Genomic DNA, 17599 nt, shown 5'->3' with positions numbered 1-17599 from the left:
TTCAGAAGTCCAAGTCCTGGATGGATCTGTTTTAAATATATTTCAGGCCCAGCTCACACTCATAAACACATAGATGCAATTTTTTTTCTGCCCACATGTATATCTTTAATTTAATTGATCTGTTGATATCTCAGTGGTGGGACCAAATTGTACATGCATCCATGGTAATCTTAATCAAGAATTGATAGAGTTGTCACCTCTGGGACATTGCAGTAGATGCAACATTTTCCTAACTCTGCTCAGAGATATCTTTGGGCTTTGGTGCTGCATTCTTTTTTTGATTAGTGTTGCTGTAGCCCTAAGACAACATGGTTCTTAATTCTCCTACACTCTCCCCCAGTGTTCTGTAGTTTTTAAATTAAACCATATCCACCAATTCTCAAGACAGAAATTTTCCAGTCATATTTGATTCCACATCTTTAATTACCTACATTCAATCCATAAGGAAGGCTGATCAACTTTATATCTATACCTATGTCCATACTCATATATACATCCACATCCATATTATATCTATGTCTACACACTTATATTGTATCTATATCTACATCAGTTTACATACACATAGACATGCGTATTTTAAAATCTGTTTATATATTAAAAGTCTGTCCACTGCAATGTTTCCTGTTACCACCACAAAGTGAAGATCTGCGTTGGATCTTGTTACGTTATCTACAAAACATCCTTGTCTTTTCATTTTTTTGTGACTGACACCCACACCCTCAATAATTCATTGTATACACAAAAGCCAAAATGACTTTGTTGTAAAGAAAATTTCATGTTGGCATGCCTGAGTGGCTCAGTGGTTCTCAGTGGATCTCATGGTTCCTAAGATTGAGCTGACAGTGCAGATACTGCTTGGGATTCTCTCTCTCTCTCTCTCTCTCTCTGTCTCTCTCTCTCTCTCTCTCTCTGCCCCTAACCTGAGCTCACTTCTCTCTCTCAAAATTAATAAATAAATAAACTTTACAAAAAAGTTTAAAGAAAAGTTCATGTCACATCCTCACAACATTCCATGAGATTTCACTGAACAAAGACTACTGTATAAATTATTGTCCATTCCCTAAAATTCCCTCCTTTCTGCTTTTCTAGCCATAATCTCTTTCTCCAACCCCCACCCCTTAGTAGTTTGTTCCCTTTTATTCCTGGGTCGTGTTCCATTGTCTAAGAAATCATAATTTACTAAGTCGTCCACCTTTTGAACAATGTGAGTTATTTCCTTTTTTTTTTTTTTTTTTACTGTTATGATTAAAGTCACCATGCTCATCCAGAAAAAAAAAAATTATGAGCAAATATACATTCACTTCTTTGGGAAATACCAAGTAGTACAATTCCATATAGTAAGTGTATGACTTAGTGTATGGAAAGAGTCCAAGTATTTCAAAAAGTTTGTCATATCTTTTTGCATTCCCACCAGCAATATATATTTGTTCCAATTTCTCTCTATATCCTCACCAACACTTGATATTGTCAGTTTAAAAATGTTTATTTATTCAAGTGTTTGTAGATAAATCTCATAATGTCTCTTTTTTTTTCTGATGACTGGAAATATTGAACATCTTTTCATGTGTTCATTGACCACCTTGGTATCTTCTTTTGTGAAGTTTCTAAATCTCAAGATGAGTGCCCTTTTTTATTATGTTGTTTATTTCCTTAATTTTGGATCATAGGAATCTTTTTCATTTTAAGATAAGTTTTTTCTGGGATAAGTCACTTATTAAGGTCCAATTTTTTTCAAATTTTATATCCAGATGATCCAGCACAATTTGTTGGAAATATTAATTGTTCACTCCCTGTTCATAAGCTTTGGCAAAAATTTAACCTTCAATAATATTGGATCACTTAACATATAATGCATATGATTTTAATTTCCTCCTTTTGACCTTTGTACTATATTTGTCTATATTTTACTTGTATAAGTCTTAGAATTTTGTGACACATAATTGTTATTTTCACTTAAAATCTGAAATATTTATGGAATTTTTAGCATGGAAAAGTCTTCATATCTGTCCATATGGTTACTGTTTGTTTTGTGTTATTTGCAAAGATTCAAATCTTCAACTTGAATTATTTTTTACTGATGTCTGAGGAATATCTTCACTTAATTTTATTTGAAAAATTACTGTTTCTTATAGTGGAAATCTGTTGGACAAATATATCTAATTTTTTTTCTGATTAAATTTTATTTCAGCTTCATTTTTGATGGATAACTGGGGTAACTCTAGTTTCTGTCTTTTTTCTTAGAACTTTAAAAATGTTAACAATTATTCTCTGGTTTGTATAATTTCACAAAGGAAAACTGGAGTCATTCTTGTATTTTATCTTTGTTTCTGATAAGTTTTTATTCTCTAATTTTTTTTTATTAATGCTAGTCAGCAATCTGGTTAGAATATGTCTTTATGTGATTTATTGTGTTTATTTTATTTGGATTCTCTTTAGCTTACTGAATTTCTGGGTGCATAGTTTTCATCAAATTTAGTAAATTTTATCCACTATTTCTTGACCTCTTAATCCTATTCCATGGATTACTAGAGCTGTTCTTATAAAATATTGTCTTTTTTACCTTGTTTTTCAGTCTGGATTGTGTCATTCCTCTATCTTCAAGTTTACTGATCTTTTCTTCTGAAATGTCTGCCTGCTGATAAGCCATCCATTGAATAATTAAATTACTGATATTATATTTTTATTTTGTGGATGTATCATCTCGTTCTTTCATATTTTCCATTTCTATTCTTATTTTGTACATGTTTTCCTTTAACCCTTAAGCATAATAAAATAAGTTTACTTTGCCAGTAAATTTAATCATTTATATCATTTCTATATCTTTTTTATTGATCAATTAAAAGAATTAGTTCACATTTTCTGACTTAGTGACATGCCCTCACATATTGTGATTGGATGTTGGGCATTGTGAATATTATGTTGATGAGTGTCTGAATAATGCTATATATATATTTTTTAAATGTTGTGAACTTTATTATGGAAGAATTAAGTGACTTGCCTATCACTTTTAATCTGTTGAGACTTGTATTAAGCTAGTTTTAAGAGTACCTATTACTGTAGGAATTGTTTAGCCTTACTATTAAGGTGTGGGTCTTTTAGGGTTTCTACTGAATGCCCAAGTGATAAATGAAAACCCCACACTGAATTGACAGAACTAGAAAGTCTGTCTACCAAGTATGATTTCTGAGAATGATTCTGTTTATAGCATACTAGGCTTTTGCAAGGACTCCTAGAATTTTACCCCATGCCTACAAGACTTAGTTTGGCAAAGACAAAAATAGATTCCCCTTCAGGTTTTGTGGTTCTCTCTCTCTCTCTCTCTCTCTCTCTCTCTCTCTCTCTATATATATATATATATATATATATATATATACAGCGCTCTCTCTCTCTCTCTCTCTCTCTATATATATATATATGGATGCACCTCCTCCAAAATTCTGCCTTGCAACATTAGATTCCCTCAAGTCTGATCTTTGTCTCCTAAGCTCACTGACACCACTATACCCTGCTTTGAGAATTTTCATCCTGATTTGGAGACAGTAATGTTCACATTTGTTTCCTTTCTCTCAGAGATAATATTCCTGTGCTGCCCAAAATTCAATGTCTGAAAAGAAATATTTTATATATTTTGCCCTGTCTTCTACTTGTAATGATGGAAAGGTGTTATGAGCTGAATTGTGTCTCCCACACCTCCACACCCCAAATTCGTATGTTAAAAACTTATAGCTCCCAGGACCTTAGAATGTGACTGCATTTGGAAATAAGACCTTTAAAAGGCAATTGAGATAAAATGAGGTCATTAAGGTGGGCCCTAATCCAATATGACTGGTGTGCTTGTAAGAAGACAAGATTAGGACACAGAGGCACAGAGCTCCAGGGACAGTTGTGTGAGGACACAGTATAAAGGGACCACTTCCAAGTCAAGGAGAGTGACCTCAGAAGGAATCAAACCTGCTGACACTTTGATATTGGATTTCTAATGCCCTGAACTGAGACAATAAAGTTCCATTGTTTAAGCCACCCAGTCTGTGGTATTTGGTGATAGCAGTCCTGTCAGACTCATGCAGAAGATAAGTGAGATTTTCATTACTACATCTTTCCAAAGGAGAAGTGCCATAATAGTATTATAAACTGCCAAATATAATTTAGATTGTATTTTAAAAACCAAGTATTCTGCATATGACCCAGATGCCATTTAGGAGATGTATTTAAAGGGACCCAAGTGTTGAAACTACTGGATTGTGTAATATAAATTGGATCTTGTTCAATCTTCTTTATTTGAATGATTCACAGTATCTTACTTTATTACACAATATAGCCCTGTTTCAGTAAATTAACGGGACAAGAGCAAATGGCCTTTCTTCCTTTCTCTAGCACTAAACTCACTAGGAAGTGTTGTGGATTTTTTAAGAAAACTTTTTTCATGAAAGGAAAAGATGCAAGTATTTCCTGCATATATATTTAATCCTAAACAGCATACTAATTATATTATGTTATTAACTTTTTAATACACATGACACAGTTATTTTCACTGTGTCTACTTATTAGATGAGAAAGCTGAGAGCATATAAGTTGCTTCAATCACCCATGGTCATGTGACTAGTAAGTGTAGGAGCTAAGATTCATACCAATTACCCCCATGGTTCTGTGAGCTCTCGGTCTTTTCTCCAGATTATTATCAGGATGAGATTTTTTTTACTAATTGTTTTATTTTTAATTTATTTTTTTTAACATTTATTTTTGAGGGAGAGAGACAAAGCACAAGCGGGGAGGGGCAGAGAGAGAGGGAGACACAGAATCAAAAGCAGTCTCCAGGCTAGGCTGTGAGCACAGAGTCTGATGTGGGGCTCAAACCCATGAACTGTGAGACCATGACCTGAGCCAAAGTCGGGCACTTAGCCAACTGAGCCACCCAGGCGCCCCTGAGATCATAATTTTTAATGAGACTGTTCTCTCCCCATGTGAGCATGCATAGTGGGATATTCAGAATTTTGTTTGTTTGTTTTATGCTAAAAATGATCAAAACTTGTTTGAACAAAAGTTTTTGTAAACCTTTTCAAAATTAACTAATGAATTTAAGATTCTGTTAAGAAAACTTTCTGTGTAGTTTCAAATTTGTTTTCCTTTGTCTTGTAATAGGCATGGAAAACCTTGATACATAGGCATTGTACAAATGAACTCTACAAATATATCCACTCTTACTCTTGATACTCTTAAATATATTATTAGGAACAGCCACTTTACCAAAGTTGAATTGTGAATCTGTAAGACATTTAAACATTAAAATTAGTTTCCTGTTCATAGTGTAACATTAATAATAAACATTGCATTACCTAGACTATTAGATTCATTGAATGGAAGCTTTACTTTAAAAATGCATGTGTTGTGCTCAGGTTGAATCAGATTTAGATTTTCTTTAACAGATGGACAAGCTCTTTCATAATGTTAATCCTTGCTCAGAATTCTCACTGAGGGCTGTCTTCTCAAGCCTTTTTTTGATGCCCTGAACAATTCATGTGCTCAAAGTTTGCATTTATTTGACTCTGCAAGAATGGAATGGATTACAGAACAATTTAGCTAATGGTGTTTTTATAGGAAAATATAAACTCATCATCAATACAAAAATATTTCTGACTGCACAATAGCCAATCACAAAAAATAGCATCGTCACAAAGTCATGGCACAGAGAGGCCTAAATATATATAGTTATGATAAATTAGGTCACTAGGGCAAGTCATGAATGCCCCCAAATGACATAAGTGGCACGTGGTTATTTTGGTGCCACGCTGATTATAAAGGGCTGAATAGAGTTGACAATGTATACATGAAGAGATAAACTCCTAAAACTTTAGAATAGTCGCTCAGTTCATCATGACATGCTCCCTTATATCATGATAAAAATTGTCTTTTTTTTATTAAAAAATATTTTATTTATTTTTGTCAGTCGGGGGAGAGGCAGAGAGAGAGGAGAACAGAGGATTCAAAAGCAGGCTCTGTGCTGATAGCAGAGATTCCCCAGATGGGGCACGAATCCACCAAACATGAGATCATGAAGCAAGCTGAAGTCAGTTGCTTATCAACTGCACACCCAGGTGCCAGGAAAATGTTTTCTTTTAGGACACTAGAGTTCAGTTTCAAGGCATGACCATTGTAGTGACATTCATCATGTCCAGAATACCATAATAGGTGTTCTATAAATAGTTTTTTTTTTTAATATTTTTTTTTCAACGTTTATTTATTTTGGGGACAGAGAGAGACAGAGCATGAACGGGGGAGGGGCAGAGAGAGAGGGAGACACAGAATCGAAACAGGCTCCAGGCTCTGAGCCATCAGCCCAGAGCCCGACGCGGGGCTCGAACTCACGGACCGCGAGATCGTGACCTGGCTGAAGTCGGACGCTTAACCGACTGCGCCACCCAGGCGCCCCTATAAATAGTTTTTTTTTAATGAATGAGTTTTCCCTTCCTTCAAGGAGAAGTAGATGGAAATTAAATCAATGCAGGTTTGTGATTAGACAGTTGGTGCCAATCCCAAATGTTCCAATAGCTAACTGAATGACCTTTGGCCTAATGCTGAACTTCATGTTGTGAGTTTATTTTCTTATCTATAAAATATTTTACTTTCACTCAAAATACCAGTTTCCCAAGAAAAATATTCTATGTTCAGTAAAATGAGCTGGGGAAAATCTTGTTAATGTTTTGCCCATTTGGAGAGTCACAGAAATTATTTTTTTTTAAAAAAAAATTTTTTTTTTCAATGTTTATTTATTTTTGGGACAGAGAGAGACAGAGCATGAACGGGGGAGGGGCAGAGAGAGAGGGAGACACAGAATCGGAAACATGCTCCAGGCTCTGAGCCATCAGCCCAGAGCCCGACGCGGGGCTCGAACTCACGGACCGCGAGATGGTGACCTGGCTGAAGTCGGACGCTTAACCGACTGCGCCACCCAGGCGCCCCTGAGAGTCACAGAAATTATTAATACATTAAAGACCCTAAAATTTTTATGGTAAAGGCATGTGTTGCATGTTAAGTAAAATTTTTCAAAACTTATTTCACAAAGAGATCCATTTTTATCTACCTTCTGTAATACCTGTTAATGATCCATTAAATGAATTACCATCAAAGAAGACCAATTTGCCAGGCCTCTTTCCACATGATGTATTCTGAGATACTCTATTTCCCACATGATTCAGTATGTTACCAGACTCCATTTGGATCTTCAATAAATGAAAGAAATTATTTCCTCCCCATCCTTAGTATCTCTGCAGAGTGATTAGGGTTTTAGACTTTAAGTTTCATCTTTGGAAAATCCAGGCCAAAAATAAATAAAATTCTCACAATGGATCATAGAGTAAAATATAAATAGAAAACTTTAAAATTCCTACAATATAATATAGGAAAAAATCCAGATGGCAAAGGCTTTAGCAATGTGTTTTTAGATATAACACCAAAGACTTGAAAGAAATAATTGATAAGTTGGACTTCATTAAAATAAAAAAAAAATGGTATGAAAAGGACACTGTCAGAATTAGAGGCATACCACAGCCTGGGATAAAATATTTGTAAAAGACATTTTTGATAGAGGGCTATTATCCAAAATATACAGAGAACTGTTAAAACTTATAGCTGCATTTAGGTTAATTAACTGTATGAATATATCACCATTTATTTGTCTATTATATATTCTTCATAGACATTTATGTTGTTTCCAATTTGGGCTGCTATGAGTACTGTTGCTGTAAGCATTCTTATCCAGTAAAACCTTGGTTTGTGAGTATGATTCATTCCAGAAACATGCTTGTAATCCAAAGCACTTGTGTATCGAAGTGAATTTCCCCATAAGAAATAATGGAACCTCAGATGATTCATTCCATCACCCAAAAATATTCATATAAAAATGATTATAATACTGTAATATAATACAAAATAATAAAGAAAATATAAAAACCTATCACTCGTGGAATCGCTGCTGTCTGTTGGCTCAATGGAGTCTTTTTCTTTTCATGCAACTTTAACAAGGAACCTATCAATGACACTTTTGGCTCCTTTTGAGATTTTGCGGCAACGTGACATTGCGTTGGCATTAAACACATTTATCACTTGTGCTGCTACAGCCTTGTTCGGGTGGTGCTTTTCTACAAAATTTTGCACTGGTTCCCACATTTTACACATCTTCCTAATCTCATTTGAATTGAGGGATTCCTCTGCCTTTTTCTTCTCCTCCTTTGCAGAACTGATACAGAGATAGATTTCTTACAAAATCTTGCAAATTCAGCCACTGGCATACCTCGTTCATACTTCTCAATGATTTCCTTCTTAACTTCCACCGAAATCATCTTCTTCTTACTGCCTTTCTTTTCAAGCTTTTTATGAATGGCAGCCATTGTATACACTTTTATAGATGTTGACTATAGTATAGTATTAATAAACTCTTGTCATATACTGTATTTCATGTAACTGGCAATAAGGCAGCAGAAGAAAGCATCTGTGTCTGCAGGCAGCCTGACCTAGAATAAAGTAAAGCATTTCCAAGCTTCCTCTTGTATGGAAAAGCAAAGGACTGTCCATAGATGCTTTGAAGTGACAAAAAAAAATTGTGCTAGTTGCAAGCACTTTTCCAATGTTATGAAAAATCACTGATTTCTGCCACACACCACAGCTTGACACCAAGCATCCAAGTGGGATGGTCACCTACAATCCCACAGAGAGACAGAGAGAGAGAGAGAGAGAGAGAAGTACCATTGGCTCATTTGTGATCATGTGGCTTTTGACATCACGTACTACTCATATTGCAAAACATCTCTCACTAATTAAAATTTATTAGAAATATTTGCTCATTTTGCAGAACACTCTCAGAACAAGTGTTCTTGAAGAACATCTGCAATTCATGGTTTTTCTGTATATGCCTTTGTCGTACATATGTAGACATTTCTCTTGCTTACCTATGTAGGAGTGGGATTGCTAGATCTCATGATATGTTTGGTTTTAACAGATAATCTCAAATAAATTTGCAAAGAGGTTGTCCCAGTGTGGACGTTCAGATTTTATCTATTTCTTTGGGAACTTAGATTATATGTAGTCATGCAGGTGACTTAGTATAATAGTGCAGTTAATTGAGGTTTTTATTTAAATTTCTCTATTGAGTGATGGTATTAAGCAATTTTTCACATTTTTATTGCACATTTGGAAATACAGTTTATATGAAATGACTATTCAAAAATTGATGAATTCCTTTCCTCCCTCATATCATTCCTTTCTCCCGTCTTCTTTTTTCTTTGTCTTTTTTTTTTTTTAGTTGGCTTGTCTCTCTGTTTATTATTCATTTGTTAAACTCTCATATATATTCTAGGTATGAGTCCTTTGCCAAATATATATTCTGCAAAATTGTTTTTCTTACTTGGTGGCTTCTACGTTTATTCTTTAAAGGAATTTTTGATACAAATTCAAAATTTTATTTTTAATGTAGCTCATTTTATCAATTTTTTTTCTTTTCTGGTAAGCACTACTTGTGTTTATACATTTTTTTCCTACCCCATAATTATATTATGTGTTTCCTTCTAGAATATATATTGTTCCAACTTTCACTTTTAAATTTATAAACCATTTGGGATTGATTTTGTTTATGGTGTGTGGTAGGAGTATAAATTCACTTTTCCACTATAAATATAAAAGTGCATGTTCACTATTTATTGAAAAGACTTGCATTTTTTCAGTACCCCGAGTGGTACATTTGTCATAAATCATGCTACTTTATATATTTTAATAGCAGATTATTTAATTTTATTGTATTTGATTCATTCATGTAGGTCTCTCTCCCTTTTTCTCTCTCCCCCCGTTCTCATTTACTATGTAAATGTCTTACATATCTCACATTACATTTTCTTTTTGCATTTGATTTTTTTTTGGGGGGGGTAGAGGAGACAGACAGAACATGAGTTTTGGGGAAGGGCAGAGGGAGAGGAAGAGAGAGGGTCTTAAGGTGTCCCCATGCTCAGCACAGCGCCTGATGCAGGGTTCTATCTCATGACCCTGAGGTTGTGACCTGGGCTGTAATCAATAGTTGGACTATTAACTGACTGAACCACCTAGGCGCCCCACATTTGATGTTATTTTGATACAATTATGACTGTTACCTTTAACTTTTCCATTTTATTTTCTAATTTTTTTTTCTAGTGATAGAAAGCAATACATAATTGCATATGTATTGCTGTTCGTAAATTTGTCTATTAATATTAACATATGTTCTATGATTTTTTAAATTTTCTTATAAAAATCATGGAAATTTTTATATATCTCTTTCTCATATATATGTGATGTGATGTGTGTGTGTGTGTGTGTGTGTGTATTTTTTTTTTCTTCTATATCCTATTGGTTAGATCCACCTGATCTGATGACAGCCCTCTTCCAGGTTGTACACTTCTTGTTGTATTTTCCCATTGGGGAAGGAACTAGGAAACTTTGTGGAATGTCTTTTTAAAAGGACACTAATCGCTGGGATGCCTGGGTTACTCAATGGGTTAAGCATTCGACTCGATCTTGGCTCAGGTTTTGATCTCATGGTTTGTGAGATCAAGTCAGGATCTGCTCTGCCTAAGCCTGTTTGGGATTCTGTCTCCCCCTCTCTCTGCCCCTCCCCTGCTTGGGCTCTCTTCTCCCTCTCTCTCTCTTTCTCTCACTCTCTCAAAATAAATAAATAAGCTTAAAAACAATAGGACACTAATCCTATGCCTAAGGATTTCCATGTTATGACCTAATAACCTCCCAAAGGCCCTATATATTAGTACCTACACATTTAGGTGTTAGACTTTGACCATGCATTTTGGGGAACCATAAACCTTTAGACCATAGCAACTTTCTAATATACTTTTCATGAAGGTAGTAATAAATGAAATCTTTTTTCTGATTCTTGATCTGTGGGAAGAGTTTTTAATAATTTAGCGTAGAGTACAATGTTATCTGTAAAGTGTTTATAGAATCTCTTTATCAGATTAAGTGCCCTCTTATTCCTAGTTCTAGAGAGTCTATTTCATAAACTGGTGGAGAATTTTATAAAATGTTTTTTCATGTATTGAAACAATCATATCTCTTTTATTCCTTAGTGCAGAGAATTTCCTTGATTAAACTTCAAATGTTAAACCAACCTAACATTCAGGAACAGTTTCCATTTGGATGTGGTGTATCACCTCGTTTAAATAATGTAGTGTTCATTTTTAAATATTTTATTAAGATATTTTCATTTGTGTGCATGCAAGAGATTGCTTTGTGAATTTTCATTCTTGAAATGTCTTTGGTGTTGATATCAAGGCTATATGTAATAATCTTCTGGAAACAGTAAGGAAGAATCCCTTCATAAAATTTTGTGTAAGGCTAGTGCTATTTATTCTTTAAATATTAGAAAATTTTATTAAAAAAAATTTTTTTACATTTTATTTATTTTTGAGAGAAAGAGTGAGACAGAGCACAAGTGGGGGAGGGGGAGAGAGAGAGACAGATAGACAGACAGACAGGTAGAATCTGAAGAAGGCTCCAGGCTGAGCTGTTGGCACAGAGCCCAATGTGGGGCTTGAACTCACAAACTGTGAGATCATGACCTGAGCCAAAGTCAGACACTCAACCGACTGAGCCACCCAGGTGCCCCAATTTTGGGAAGTTTTAAATAATGCCACCTGGGCTTGGAAATTTATTTGTAGGAAAAATTTTACATAAATATTTTACATAAATATCAGTCAAATAGATGAAGATTTAGATTTTCTACTTCTCCTTGTATCCATTTGGTATTTATATTTTTCAAAGAATTTCTCCATTTTGTCTAAATTTTCAAAATGAAGTTTCAAAATATTGTTCATAAAACTTATTATTTCTTAAATGTCGGTAGGATCTTCATGATGTTCCCATTCCTGATACTGGTAATTTGTGTCTCCTCTTTCTTCTACAATTTTTATCAAACTTTTGCCTTCGTACATTTTCTCTTATGGATGAATGTTTCCCATTTCATTGCTTGCTCTTATCTTCATCATACTTTTCTTCTAATATATTTGGCAGCCGTTCCAATTAACATTATGATTTCTTGTGCATCCCATGGATTCTTAGAATTATATTGCTTTATTTTCAAATATTTGGAGATTTCCTGGGTACATTTTTATTGATATTTAAAATGATTCTATTGTGTTAGGATATTTAGCTACGCATGATTTTAATTCTTTAAAATTTGTTTAGACTCTTAATCTTAAGGGATAGCATATGGTCAATCTTGATAGTTTTTCTATATACCCTTGAAAAAATACACATCTGAAGTTTTTCTTGGCAGTATACTGTATATATCAGTTAAGATAATTTTGATAATTATTTTGTTGAACTGTTTTATGTCTTTAAAAATTTTGTCTGATTATCCTATCAAATTTTCATAGTGATATGTTAATATATTTTTCTAAGATTTTGGATTTTGTTCATTTCTCCTTTAGTTCAGCAAGCTTTTGTTCCATATATTTTAAGTTACAGTCTTAGATCAATGCAATTTAGGATTAATATATTTGCCTAATGGGTTGATCCATTTAATAATATAAAATGCCCTTCTAGGGGCGCCTGGGTGGCGCAGTCGGTTAAGCGTCCGACTTCAGCCAGGTCACGATCTCTCGGTCCGTGAGTTCGAGCCCCGCGTCGGGCTCTGGGCTGATGGCTCGGAGCCTGGAGCCTGTTTCTGATTCTGTGTCTCCCTCTCTCTCTGCCCCTCCCCTGTTCATGCTCTGTCTCTCTCTGTCCCAAAAATAAATAAATAAACGTTGAAAAAAAAATTAAAAAAAAAAATAAAATGCCCTTCTATACACCTTATAATGCTCCTTATCTTAGAGGCTAATCTCCCTAAACCTAGTACAGCTATATAGGCTTTTGTTAGCATCTACACATCTTTTTTCAGTCACATTCAAACTCTGTGCCCTTGTATTTAAATTCTGTCTCATGTAAGTAGCATATCATTGCAGCATGTTGTTTATATATCCAGCCTGGCAGCCATTGTCTTTTCATGGAAAACGTATCTACATGTATTTAATGTAAAGAAAGATTTTGGTTAAATCAACTTAATATTTGTTTACTTATCACACTTATTTTTGTTCATATTTATTTTTTCTTTCTTGTCTTCCCTTGAATTCATCTATTTTTTTAAAAAATTTATCCCCCTCCCCCAGATTATTAGTTACCATTCTTTGTTTCCAATTTTTTTTATTGTGGTAAAATAAACATAACATAAAATTTACCAACTTAACCATTTTTCAAAATGTTTCCTTATTTTGAGAGAGAGAGCCTGCATACTTAGGAACCAAACTGTGAGACCTGAGCTGAAATCAAGAGTTGGATGCTTTGTTGACAGATCCACACTGGTGCCTGACATCTCAACCATTTTTTTAAGTTTACTTATTTATTTTGAGAGAGAGAGAGAGAAAGAGAGAGCCAGCAGGCAGGGGCAGAGGCTGGTAGGGGTAGGGAGCAAGGGAGCAGGGAAGTGGCAGAAAGAGGGAGAGAGAATGCCTGAGCAGGCTCCTCCATGCTTAACAGCACAGAGCCCTACACAGGGCTCAAATTCATCAACCATGAACCCTGAGATCATGACCTGAGCTGAAATCAAGAGTCGGATGCTTAAATGACTGAGCTACCCAGGCACTCCTCATCTTAACAAGTTTTAAGTGCATAGTTCAGTGGTATTAAATACGTTAATTATGTTATGCCTCTAGCACCATCATCCATCTCCATGATTCTTTTCATTTAGTAAAACTGAAACTCTATACTCATTAAACAAGAACTCCCCCTTCCCTACCCTCCAGCCCCTGAGAACCACCATTCTACTTTCTATCTGTGATTTTGACCATTCTAAGTATGTCAAATAAGTGGAATCAATAGTACTTACCTTTTTTTGTGACTGGCGTATTCACTGAACAGTGTCCTCAAATGTCCATTTTATACTATCAGAATATGTGAAAATATTCCTTTTTTTTTTAAGGTTGACAATATTACATAGTGAGTGAGTGTGAGGAACATTTTTGTTCCTTTGATAACTTTTTGTGTGTTTGCATATATTACAACATATCCTGAGTTGATTTCACATTTCAGCTATTTTGATTAACAGTGATAATCAACATGCGTGTACAAATATCTCTTCAAGATCTGCTTTCAGTTCTTGAGTATATATCTACATTCTAGGCTGAATAGTTTTGTTCCTCCAAAAATCATATATTGAAATTTTAATTTCCAATGTGATAGTATTAGGCTTTAGGCCTTTGGAAAGTGATTAGGTCCTTCCATTAGATAAATGTCCTTATAAAACAGACTCAAAACAAATCTCTTGTCTCTGCCACCATGTCCACATGTCTGTTTATTCCCCATTGAGTTTATAATAATAAAGGAACCACATTAATGTTCATTTGTTTTTTCTGGTCTTTTGACAGCTGTTACACAAGTTATGATTACCAACTAGAAATTACCTCTACTAATGGTAGTGGTTTAAGTGGTTGACACAGGAAGTGACTATTGTAGGGTTTTTTGTTTGTTTTGCTATTATGATTGAGCACCTTGTGTCTTGATTTTTTTTTCTTTTTTTTTTTTTTAACATTTATTTATTATGGAGAGACAGAGAGACACAGAGCATGAGCATGGGAGTGGCAGAGAGACGGGGGGACACAGAATCTGAATCTGGTTCCAGGCTCTGAACTGTCAGCACAGAGCCCAATGCGAGCTGAAACTGGGGAATGGTGAGATCATGACCTTGAGCCGAAGTCTGACACCCAACAGACTGAGCCAGGCACGCGCCCCTTGATTCTTTATTATTTAAACCCAATTGTGTTTACAAGATTGCATATTTCTTAATTACCTCCACCAGTGGAAATAGAAAATGCAGAATGCTTGCCACTTGTTGAAAAAGTTGGCATTGTAAGAGAGAACGCAACACATTTATCAAACCCGTTTTAAACCATGCCCTCAGGCATTTCAGAGATGTCATCAGCAATGATCTTCAGAGTAACCCTGTGAAAGGCATGATGTTAATTTTCCCTTCCGTGTGAGAAAACTCCCCAAATTGCCAGATCTGTTTCACTTGAAAGCCCATACATTTTCCACAGCACCTTCCTAACAGAAGTCCATTCATGGGAGACTGTCTCTGCTTCTTATAATTCAACACCTTCAGGCCCAGAGAGGAATTTTAGGGGAAATAAGACAGACCTCTTATCCCATATGGGGGAAAAAAAAAATTGGATCGCTGTGGCAAATTGTGGTGTGCATGTTTAATGATCTGTTTGTAAAACACCTTGGTTCTGATTTGCTTGTTCAACCCTCAGGATACTAGTGGACTGTGAGCAGGCTGGTTATATAAATTCATTTTAGAAATGAGGCCCTCACATTGGATAATTTTACTAGTTCTGTAAACTAGTAATATTTGACTAAGAAAACACTTTCTTTTTATTCTCAAGTTCTCTAATCTTACAAAAAAACTACATGTAAATAATGACAATATTAAATGTTTTGCCATAATTTAGATATTTTTCTGATTATTAAAAGAATGCATACTTATTGAAACTTAAAATATACAAAATTATGAAAAAATATCTACAGTACTATAGTCTGGACAGAGAAATATAAACAATTTTGACTTTTATTTGCATTTTATAGTCATTTTATGTATTTTCTTTATGTAAAGTGTGTGCATTAACACACTTGAAATCGAATTACATTTTTACCTCATTTTTGTTCCTTTGATAACTTTTTGTGTGTTTGCAAATTCTTTAACACCTCAATTTAATGGCTGCATAACATTTGCTAACATGAATGTATGATGCTTCAGTTACTTATTCCTCAGTTATCATGCATTTAATGATTTCTCTTTTTTGTGAGTCTAAAGAATGATGAAATAAATAGCTTTCCATATAAATATTTCTCCTGATTTCATAGTATTATTGTATGCTGCATTTGGGTTAGAATTTCTGGGCCAAAGGTAAATGATATGATTATGTTACATTTGTTCAGGAAAATTGTGCATTCTATACAATTATGCATATAATTTTAGTTTGGTAACTAAAACTAGTCTTTGATAAGTTGGGGATTTGGGAAGGTCAAAAACCAACAATATGAGAGAAAATGAGGTTCCCTCAGGCAAGGGTAAACAGGAGTGACATTGACCTTCTCCATAACCTTGAAATCTTTAAACATAGGCAGTCATGTGTCCTGTCTTGTGTCAGTGATGAGGCTACGCAGGACAGAGACTGGTACCTACGAAAACTAAAATCTATATATTTTAATTTCTTTCCTTTGGATCCCAGCAACTTGTATCAGGCAACACTATTTTCCTGGCCTTCTATTCTTAGCTTGGACCTCCCTTTCTCCTTCCAAAGGTGCATGCTGAGCCTCACTGTGTCTGTGAACAATCAACAACTGCCTTCTCTTCCTTTAGGGGAATTGCTTTGCTTTGCTTTGAAATTGCAGGAAAGCCTTCATTTAATGTTTGCATTTGGTTGAAAAGCCTGAGAAGACTCAATGAGGACAAGCAAATGAATATAAAATAGACGAGGAGAAAAGGGACAGAATAAGAAATAAGATTCAGTGGCACTATTTTTTTTTTCTTTTTTAAAATCAGAGAAACAGACACACCACCCACCTGTGCAGGTCACACACTCAGAAATTCAAAGATGATGATTCTGAATATCAAAGTAAAAGTTACCCAGACAAACTCAGGCAGAATGCAGATATCTCTCATTTATATGGGTGAATTCTCTGGCTTAGATAAACGTATGAAATGCTGACGGTCTCATTGACAGTTTTGTGTCTTCACTTCTCTGTCCATAGACACAATTTAGAATGAGAAAGAAAAAAATTGGAGACTATTTGTTTTCTCAGTTTCCTATGACTTTCACAAAAGATGACCCACTTAATCTTTATGAAATCCTGTAGGAATTACTGTCCTCATTTTTAGGCAAAGAAATTGAGCTGGGTTAGATTAACTAAATTGCCCAAAATTCTCACTGTTATCCTAAGTACTTTTAAAGATATTATACATGTATTCCTATCCAGTAAAGATACTACTTCTAGGCATATACTTAGAAAAACAAGTACCACAGTTTTGAACTGCAACATTATTTTTAATAACAAAAATTGGAAATAGCATAAAATACACATGTGTAGTATATGGATGAAAACAAGTATGAGATATTCATGGCCTAGAATCCTGTGCTGAAATTAAAATGAATGGACTGAAATTATATGCACCAATATTCCAAAATTGTAATATTATCAAAAAAGCAAGATATTGAGTGATTCATGCTGCATGGTAAGATTATATAAAGTTTAAGTACATGACAGACAGTTGCAAACATAGATTATAGCTACATAAATAGGTAAATAATAATAATAATATGCTAAACATATGTTGGAATTGAACAGAAAAAATATCAGAAGAATAATTGTTTTGAGTAGGGAGATGGGAATGGGATCAGGGAAAATCTACAGTGGAAATCTCAATTCTATTTGAATAACCATGAAATCAATGGTAAAACCATACAATTTTATTCAGTTAGGTTGTAGCACTTAAATGTTTATTAATTTTTATTTTAAAATAATTCCT

This window comes from Lynx rufus, unplaced genomic scaffold (genome assembly GCF_022079265.1).
Source record: "Lynx rufus isolate CCGP_SWC_20201006 ecotype Redwood Valley unplaced genomic scaffold, mLynRuf1.p SCAF_16, whole genome shotgun sequence".
In the NCBI taxonomy this organism is placed as follows: Eukaryota; Metazoa; Chordata; class Mammalia; order Carnivora; family Felidae; genus Lynx; species Lynx rufus.
The sequence above is the reverse complement of the archived record's forward strand: the minus strand, read 5'-3'. Positions refer to the sequence as shown.